The 10,238-nt window shown below is 30.2% G+C and overlaps 1 pseudogene; it reads left to right on the top strand.

The window, feature by feature from the left end:
• The first annotated feature begins 9,142 nt into the window (after positions 1 to 9,142).
• Positions 9,143 to 9,448, top strand: LOC101680835 (annotated as a pseudogene).
• Positions 9,449 to 10,238: the final 790 nt, after the last annotated feature.

Below are 10,238 nucleotides of genomic sequence, written 5' to 3' on the forward strand. Positions count from 1 at the left end.
CACGAAACACCTCCAACATTGAAAATAGAAAAATAAAATAATGTGATTTTTAAAAAGATTTTATTTATTTATTAGAGAGATGGAGCTCAAGCAAGAGAACACAAGCAGGGGGAACAGCAGAGGGAGAGGGAGAAGCAGACTTCCCACTGAGCAGGGAGTGCAACATGGGGCTCGAGCTCAGCACCCTGAGATACTGATCTGAGCCAAAGGCAGCCGGTCAACCCACTGAGCCCCTCATACATACCTAAAATAATGTGATTTTTGAAGTATTGAAAACTTTTATACACTTGAATGTAAATATTATATGGATAAAGGCCTCTCAGGAACCTAGAAAAATCACTTTCATCATCTATACTTATTAAAACACTCAATAATTAAGACATTTTGTTAAGTCACAAATATTTGATAAATTTAAAAAGCCACCATTTTGCTTAATGGATTCTTCTTTACCTAATTTTTCCAGCACCGTATCAACTTACGTATGAGTCCTTTGATGTACATAATCTTTTCATATCAAGGATATTTATCACAAAATATATTTAGAAACGTCTATGTTTTCACAGTATGTTCTCAATAATGAGAAGTTCTAAATACAGCTTAGAAATATTAAATTCACTTTTATAGGTATAGTCCTGATAGTTTGTAGCTATCTATTATTAAAAAACAAACATATGGCATGAACTTTTGGAAATAACTAAGAAGAGATATCCTTCCTAATACTATTTCATAGTCTCTAAATTTGGTTAAATCATCTTTTGATTTTATTGAAAAGTGAGAAGATAGGAAGAACTCAATACACATGGAGAAAAATCGAAAAACATAAATCTGGTTATCTAGAATCTAGAGTTATATTTCCATATCTCTGTGTCAATTATCCATCTATTTAATTTTGCACTTAAACTTTGGCTCTGTTTTTTTTGTGACCTGCAGCAGATTTTCAGGCTCTGAAGGTAGCAAGATGTTTAAATAGTCAGTAAGAGCATCTTCTTAATTACATGATAATGTAATCTATAAATGGCTAAGTACAGTGAATGGAGTCTGGTTATTGCTTATTAGAATGAACTATTTTTATAGAATGAACTATTTTAATATTAATGTAATTACTGACATATTACTCCACTTTCAAGCTTAGATGTCTTGTCTAATCATTGACTAATTTTAATAAACTCAGAAAATTATATTTCAATTCTTTCATTATTTCAACATTGTAATTTCCAAGTGTGAATTTGACATTTTATTCAGTCTTATTTACTAAAAATTTTAAAATATATGTAATTGTAAATCACCTCTGGGATATACTACTATTTCAGTTAATCTCTTTCATGAGTGAAAACAGAAAATATAAATAATATGCTCTCCCTAATCTTAAGGGAAAAAAAATAACAATTGGTAAAGAATGGTTTTCAAAAATAATAATTGCTTTTCAAAATGTGCCAAATATCAATTAATCATATATTACCTTGATTTCTTTGGAGAAATGTGTTTTTGTAATATAGGTACTTTTTTTCTTTCTTTGTGATGCCTAGCATTGTTTTACCTGAATCTATTGTTGTATATAATGCTATCAACTTCAATTTTTCCTGACTTTTCATCTCTGAAATCTAGGTTCATTTTAAAGAATATTTAGATACTGGGGCACCTGAGTGGCTCAGTGGGTTAAGCCTCTGCCTTCGGCTCAGGTCATGATCCCAGGGTCCTGGGATTGAGCCCCACATTGGGCTCTCTGCTCAGCGGGGAGCCTGCTTCCCCCCTCTCTCTGCCTGCCTCTCTGCCTGCCTCTCTGTGTACTTGTGATCTCTCTCTCTCTGTCAAATGTGAATAAATAAAATCTTTAAAAAAAACCAATATTTAGATACCATCTCATGATGGTAGGAATAATTTGAAAGTACAAAATCTTATCTTAAATTCTGTAAGTAATTTATGATGTAGAAATATAGTTACTATATTACCCAGAATGAAATGCTCTGTATTTAGCTTCATAATGTTTAATATCTATATATTTATAGGAATGATTATATTATATAAATGATTTTTTCACAAATGTATAATATTAAACAATGTACTGAGTTTCTGTCATAAATTTAATGACACAGCAATTTCCCCATAATACTTGAAACCATATTTTCATTTATGTGGAAGGAAAAAATTTTGTATATACTCAGGAAACTGTAAACAAAGGAGGTAGGTTTTCAAGATACACATATAGTTATAAACAGGGAAAGAATAAAAGAAAAATGCATTTAGGGAATAAAATATACCTTAAAAACTTATTTTTTCTTGCCCCTACCGTATATTTCCCTATGCTTATTTTAGAATTGTAATCATAAATATGAATAAAAACTTTATTAATGCTTTCTTTGGTTATTTATTTTACAAACTTTTTCTTCTCACCTTTTATATTCATTATATCTCCCATTTCTTATCTGTTTCTGAGCTTGCTTTCTTCCTTTCTTTGCATCTTAAAATGTGATTCATTGTATTTTGAGAGCAAATTTGTTTTTGCAGCAATATATCTCCAGTTTCATAATGAAAATCAATTTGGAAGTGTAGCATATTAGGTTAAAATTTCCTCTATAGTTATTTTACATTAAATTCCTACCAATATTCTCATGATATTGATAGGGTGTTGTTACTAAGACACTTTTCAGAAATTCCATTAAAAACTTTTAATCATTCTGTTACATTTTGTCAGCTTCTGGAAAAAATGTGATGTGTAGGGATCAGGAAAAAGTGATCATGTTGGACTTTATTTGGATATTGGTATTTTATTATTCTGCTAAGGGTGCCAAAACAAAATACTACAGAATAGCTGGCTTACACAACAGAAACAGATTTTCGCACAGTTCTGGATGTTGGGAATCCCAGACAAGGTGTCCATAGCTATGGTTTCTTTAGATTCCTTTCTTCTCTTGATGATGGCTGCTTTCCCCCAGTATGCTCACATGTTTTAGGTGTTGTCTTTACTCTAATCTCAGCTTCTTATAACACCAGTCATACTCGGTGAGCCTCTATCCATTTGACCTCCTTTTACCTTAGTACCTGTTTAATGGCCTTAGCTTCAAGGGGGTTGGGGCTTCAACATATGGAATTTGAAGGGAAATAATTCAGCCATTTACATTCATAAATATAAAGAGGTATTATGCAAACTCTAAATACTATGATTTTAAGTATATATTAATTATTTAAAACTGTGATATCTGGGGCCCCTGGGTGGCTCAGTGGGTGAAAGCCTCTTCCTTCGGCTCAGATCATGATCCCGGGGTCCTGGGATGGAGACCCGCTTCGGGCTCTTTATTCTGTGAGGAGCCTACTTCCTTCTCTCTCTCTCTGCCTGCCTCGCTGCCTACTTGTGATCTCTGTCAAAAAGACAAAACAAAATAAACAAAGACAAAACAAAACAAAACAAAAAAACCCTGTGATATCAGATATTGGAAAACATATCTTAATAATAGTAATCACCTCTTAAGGTCTTAGGTTGTGTTTTGTTCCCTAATTTATCATTAACTTCTGTCAGTTTTTCTGACATATGTTAAATGTTCAATAAATGATGGTTGAATGTATGGCTGGGGGGTAGAATACACAAATGAATGAATGTATGAAATAATGAATCATTATAAGCCAACAAATAATAAAAGAAATTGCTTGAATTTTAGAAAGCTATTACAATAAATGAATTCAGTATACCTATGGTGTAATAATAAATCTACCAATGAATGTTAGGATCATTTTAACCTTTCTACTAATAAAAGCTGGGTTCAAATGTATTCCTTTCAGGAATCTAAGTCCTGCTCTGATTATTATATTATTACCGCACTAACTCAGCACTTGTGAATTGAGCTTGAGCCATATGTTTGCTCACATCTGTTGGTATGCTACTTAAAGAAATACTGAAATCTAAATGTGGTTATGTTTTGTCTGTGCAAATTAATTTGTATGATCATCAAGGCCAGAGGCTGCACTTTTAATTTCCCCCATATAACACCTAAATAGGTTTTCTGTACACAGTGGTAACTCAATAAATTTTGTGCTAACTAATGCATCACCCATTCATGAGCCCCCAGTTGATATTTTTTGTCTTTTGCTGCCTGCAAGTTGAAGTGTACATTTCAATTAGAGCTCCACTTACTGAAAAGACAGATTTGTCACAGACACCAGAGTAAGCAATTTGTCATGTGTTTTTCATGAAGCCATAAAACAGTGTTTCAAACTCAAAGTGATATTTGGGATTACTATGCCATATCCTGAAATTCATAAAATGAAATATACGTATGCATAACGGATGAAGTGCATTTCAAAAAGGAAAATGATTGCAGTACACAGAGTTTGTAAATCAACTTCTAAAGCACTTCAGGATGAAAGGCACTATACAATAAATATAGGTTGTGTAAGGATGCATATTTGTTGGATAAATACAATCTGAGAAGTCTTTTTAACCCTGCAACAATCTCCGAGACAAATTTTAAAACCTTTTCCAACAAAATTTCAAACCTTTTCCTTTGATGTAATTTGAACATATTTTTGAAAGGAAGTAATTCTTGATATGATAAGACACTGATTTCCTCCAGACTTTTGTTTCTGGTTTCACATCATATAAGCAGGATTTGACTGAACTAGGCTCCTTATCCACAGAGTTTCTACTTAACAAGTACTGATTTTTATTTTCTGACCTGTAATTTAGACTCCATGGTTGACCTCACCTCAACAAGTATTTTTTATTATCGCTTACATGCGTAAAGATGCAAATAGAATTATTAGTATTTATATATTTATTTTATACATACATAAACTATTTATGTGCATATTTATACACACATAAACATCAAAATCTAAAAATTGCAAGTAACTCTTGTGTTTTGAATTAACAGTTTATATTTAAAAGTTCAAACACTTCTTAGCAATGGTTTCTAAAGAAATTGGCTATAAAATATTTTCATAAAGAAGTACTGAATGATATAATATGTAATATTTCAAGTAGCTACATAAGGCTTACTCAGTAAAATGTTCTATTATTTAGAAGTTACTAATGATATATATACATTCAAGATAATGTAAAGTACATTGTACTTGTTATTTTTTTCCTAATGAAATGACTAAAATTTATAAAAGTCAACATGAAAATGCAATGACACCCATATACACAGATTTGATAACCGTTTTAATATTTTGCTATAACTTTCCCTGAACCACTTGTAGGTCATAAGAATATCCAGGGAAAATATATGAGAATCAATGAATCACCAGGAAATTATGAAAGATTCTCAAAACCTGACCTAACAACTGAAAAATAATTTTCAACATTGTTCAGTGCCCAGTGAGTATTTGGCTGTCCCTGGTTATCTCCCAAATATATTTTTTCTTTTTATTTCCAGGAAGCCTTCAATCAAAGACAACACTTTACATTTGATTATCTATTAAGCTTTAAACAAAATTCAATATACATTCATGCTAAAAACTCCCAACAAAGTATTAACAGAAGGAAATTTCCTCAATCTTACAAAATGTACCTGCAGAATATTTACAGCTAACACCATAATTAATTATGAAAGGCTAAATACTTTCCACCTAAAATCTGCAAGACAATGACCTCTATCACCACTACTATGCAACATTGTAATGGAATGCCTTGCTTCTACAATAAATCATACATAACAAGTGGACTGCAGATTAGAAAGAAAAATAAAGCAATCCTTATTTGAAAAGGACTTGTTTGCCCAAGTAGAAAATGCCACAGAATCTACAAAACAATAACAAACTCCTAGGACACAAAAGTGAGTTTAGGTGCTAGGGAAGAAGTTGATATAAAGTATTCAATCATATACTAATGTGTCAGTATTAGTATTAGTATACTAGTATATATTATTATATATTATATATTATATATTATATTATATATTATTATATATACTAGTATACTAATACTAATAATATACTAATACTAATACTAATAATATCTTATTATATATACTGGTATATATTATCAGTATACTATAATATACTAATAAGTCATTAATAAAGTTGGAATCAAATGAAAAAATAGAACAAAAAATGAAAGTTATTTAAAAATCTAATAAATTTGATGCAAGCTCTAGATGCAGAAATTTAAAAATATTGATGAAAAAAATAATATAAATAAGAGGAGAGATGAGCCATGTTCATGGATAGGAAGATTTGATATTTTTAGTATTTCATTTTTCCCCAATTTTAATGCCATCCTATTAAAAAATGCTAGCAAGATTTTTGTAGATATGAACAACTTGATTGATATTTGAATGTTGAAGTATCATTCAGTTGCTGGTCTAAAAAGCATCATTCAATTGCTCATCCAAATCCTGTTTTGTTATGATGTGTTATCCCTTTAAATTCTAAACTGTGTTGTTGTTGTTTTCTGTTATTTTTGAAATGGAAATAGGGGTCATTAATTTTAGACTTTATTTTCAAATATACATTTGTAATGATATATATTTATTTTAAAGGAGCAGTTTTATCTCCCTTTCAATGATCTTTATATGTGTATATATTTGTTAAATGTTATTCAAGTGAAATATATCCTTTGTGATTTATCTTTTACCTCTAGATTATACAGAAATGTGTTGTATAATTTCAGTATATTTATAATTTCTCTGTTTATATTTTTTGTTAATTGATTTGTGATTTAATTCTCATGTGGTCAAAGGTAATGCTCTGTATAATTTTAGTCCTTTTAAAATAAGTGAGACTTGTTTAATGGTCCATACAGAATATTACCTATCTTTGGGAATTTAGAATATAAAGTAGAAAAAATATGTATTTTTTTAGTGCAGAATTTAAAAAATATCAAAATTTTATCAATAATGTAATAATACCTAATAACTATAATTAGTTATTTTAATTAAATCTTCTACATATACACTGGCTATTTTTGTTTAGTTGTTATGAGATGCTTTAAATCTCCTATTTAGACTATGGAATTCTCTATTGCTTTTTTTAATTTTATCAATTTTTGCTTCATGTATTTTGATACAATATTATTAGTTATTTATTTATGACTATAATGCTCTACTGATAAGTAGGCTTTTTGAAATCATTATTGCATGCCCTCCTTATTTGTGGTAATTGTCTTGATATCTCTTATAATTGGTATTAATATGGTCATGACTTTGTCATGCTTATGGTTTTCATATTGTGATTTTTCTATGTATTTAATTTAAACCCCTATTGTATATTTATATTTAAAGTGTATTTTTAGTAGACAGATCTGGTTGGATCTTGTTTATTTATCCACGCTGATTACCTTTGCTTTTTAATTTGAATATTTAGCTCATTAACATTTAGTATAATTGTTGATATTGTTAGATTTCACCCTATCATGTTAGTGTTTATTTCCTGCCAGTACACATATTTGTTTGTTTCTTTGTTTTCCCTTTCCTGTATTCTTTTGGACTATTGTTTTATAATTCAGTTTATAATTATTAACTGGATTTTTCAGTTATGCTTCTTATCATTAAATTTTTAGCAGCAGCTGTAGAGATTACAGTATACATAGATAAATGTTCACAGTGAATTCAAAGTTAGTATTCTACCCCTTCACTTAAACACAGGAAAACCTCCTATCTTATATGTGTTTTTACTTAATGCAAGCTTTATAATTATAAAATGTATAAAATGTATTCTATATACATTGTAAGCACACAAAGCAATATTATTATTTTTACTTTAAAAAGTAATAATGCATTTTGATCAAGTTAGGGGATGTTTTATATTTATCATATGTTTGCCATTTCTAATATTCATTTATTTTTGGAAATCTGAGTAACCTTTGGTATGATTTTCCTTCAGCATGAAGAATATTTTTTGGCATATTTTTTAATGCAAGTCTGATAGGAAAACTGACTTTCTGTTATATGAAATGTATTTATTACACCTTCATTTTGATATATTCATCTTAGGCGTATGTGTATGTAATTATGGATTGTTTTTGTTTGTTTGGGCTTTTGGTTTTGGTGTTTTGTTTGTTTGGTTTCTACATTTTAAGTATGATGTGCCAATCAATTCTAGTTTCCAGTTTCTGAGAAGCAGTCCCTGGCCTAAGACATTCTTTTCTGCCAGTGTTTAATGGGTTGTTTTTGTCTCTGGCTGCCTTCAGAGTTACCTATTTTGGTTTACAACCGTTTTACTGTGACGTGTCCATGTGTGACTTTCTCCATATTTATTGTATTTAGATTTAATCTTCTTTTATTTTTAAATTTATGTATTTCATATAATTTTTAATATTACTCTCTATATCTGAACTGGGTTCTTTTTTTGTTTGTTTTTGTTTTTTGTTTTTTTACATTTTTTTAAATCTTAGATTCTGTGTTTTCAGTTTATATATTTATATATATATATATTTATTTATTTATTGTCACCTCCCCCCCCTATTCTTGTGGTAAAGCTTTTATCCTTGTTCTTTTTACTTGGGATGATTTTGGATTGCTTCCTGGATACTGTGAACATTATTTTGTGGGTACTCTGGATTTTGTCATACTATTCTAAAGAATGTTTATGGTTTGTCTTAGCAGGTAGTTAGTTTGATGTGATTCTAACTAGAAACTGTCGCACCTGCAGTGCATTGCAGCACAATACTTTATTTAATCAGCCTCCTATTGTCCCAGGAATATGTGGTTCAAGGACAATACCAAGACTTGGTAAAAATTTATACATCATATATGGAGCTGCCTTTCCTCTGGATTTCTCCTTTATGGATTTGGCTGTCACTTTTCTGTAACACTTGTGCCTTGGATTTCTTTTATTAGACTTTTCAATGAGAAACAGAGAGTCTTCCTAGCAGTTTACTTTCTTGCATCATGAACACAGGTAATCTATAGATAAAGCCACACGCACACGCACACATACACACACACCAAACTAAACTTTCCTCCTTTAGCAGTTTTGTTTTGTTTTAGTCTTAAGTCCTTTTCAAATCTCCTTATTTTTATTTATCCTTTAGGAATTTCAGACATTTTAAAAAGTATCCCTTATACTTTATAGTTATTTTTCATGTTTGTAGGTCAGGTTGTAGAAGCTTATTTCTTTATACCAAATTGCAATTCAAACAATAATGTCTTAAATTGGATAACCATCAAAGGACTCTTTATTGATAGTACAAACTGAAGTAGCCTGAGTCATGACAGGGCAGGCATTTAGAAACTTTATTCTCTTCTTTGACTATTTTAATTGAAAGGAGCGCAGCTGAAACTGTAACCAAAGGAAGTATTTTGCTTCCAGAAAAATCTCAAGGAAAAGAGTTACAAGCAACAATAGTAGCTCTTGAATTGGGTTCTAAGGGAAAGGGTGTGGAGAATCATCCAGTTTGTGTGAAAGTTGAAGATAAAGTTCTTTACCTAAAATATGGAGGCACCAAAGTAGTTCTAGATACAAGGATTATTTCTTATTTAGAGATATATACATATTTAGAAAATATGTAGACTGAAAAAAAAAAAGAAAATATGTAGACTGACATCATTATTAAAGTGGCATGAAGTAAAGATGCCCATTCCAGTGATGTTGTGAAATCTTTTCATCATATAAATAATTTTCCTGTCTCTCTTTGATAATGAACTAATGGTATACAAACAAACAAAAAGGATTCTTTATCATCACTTGGTAATAAGTTTTAAAACTCCAGTGATTTTTCAAAATGAAAAATGTGATCATTGCCGAGAAAAAAAAATACATATATATGTAAATATATACATGTACATATATATATTTAAAGACTCATCAGTTTTGGGAAAAACACTCAGGAAATAACATTGGACAAGATGATATCTCCTATTTATTGTGATTTAAAAACCAATGTGTCCATTCTATACTTAGACACTCGGAACTTTTTCCTGAAGTTTGCCATCAGTTAAAAAATAAAAGTCTTACATTACTAGCAACTAAAGTTGGTTAAGATAGTTGACTAACTTAATTTTAATTAATTTTGAATGATATATTAAGATTACTCCCTACAAACTACTTAGCTTCAACTTTCAATCTACTTTAGAATTATCTGGAAATGAGGGGAAAAAATGCAGACATTCACATACAACCATCACACTGCCTTTTAACATGTGCTCCGCACACATGGTGACTGCTCACTAGGTGAAGACAGTATGTTCATCACGAGAGCTGAGTGATGAATGAGACTGCAAAGATTTCTCCTCAGAGTGTATGCAGTGTAGTTTGGAATGCATATTATTATAAAATACACAATATTTTAAATCATCATATTGCTG

This window comes from Mustela putorius, unplaced genomic scaffold (assembly GCF_011764305.1).
Source record: "Mustela putorius furo isolate JIRA1106 unplaced genomic scaffold, ASM1176430v1.1 tig00003858_pilon_pilon_pilon, whole genome shotgun sequence".
NCBI lineage: Eukaryota > Metazoa > Chordata > Mammalia > Carnivora > Mustelidae > Mustela > Mustela putorius.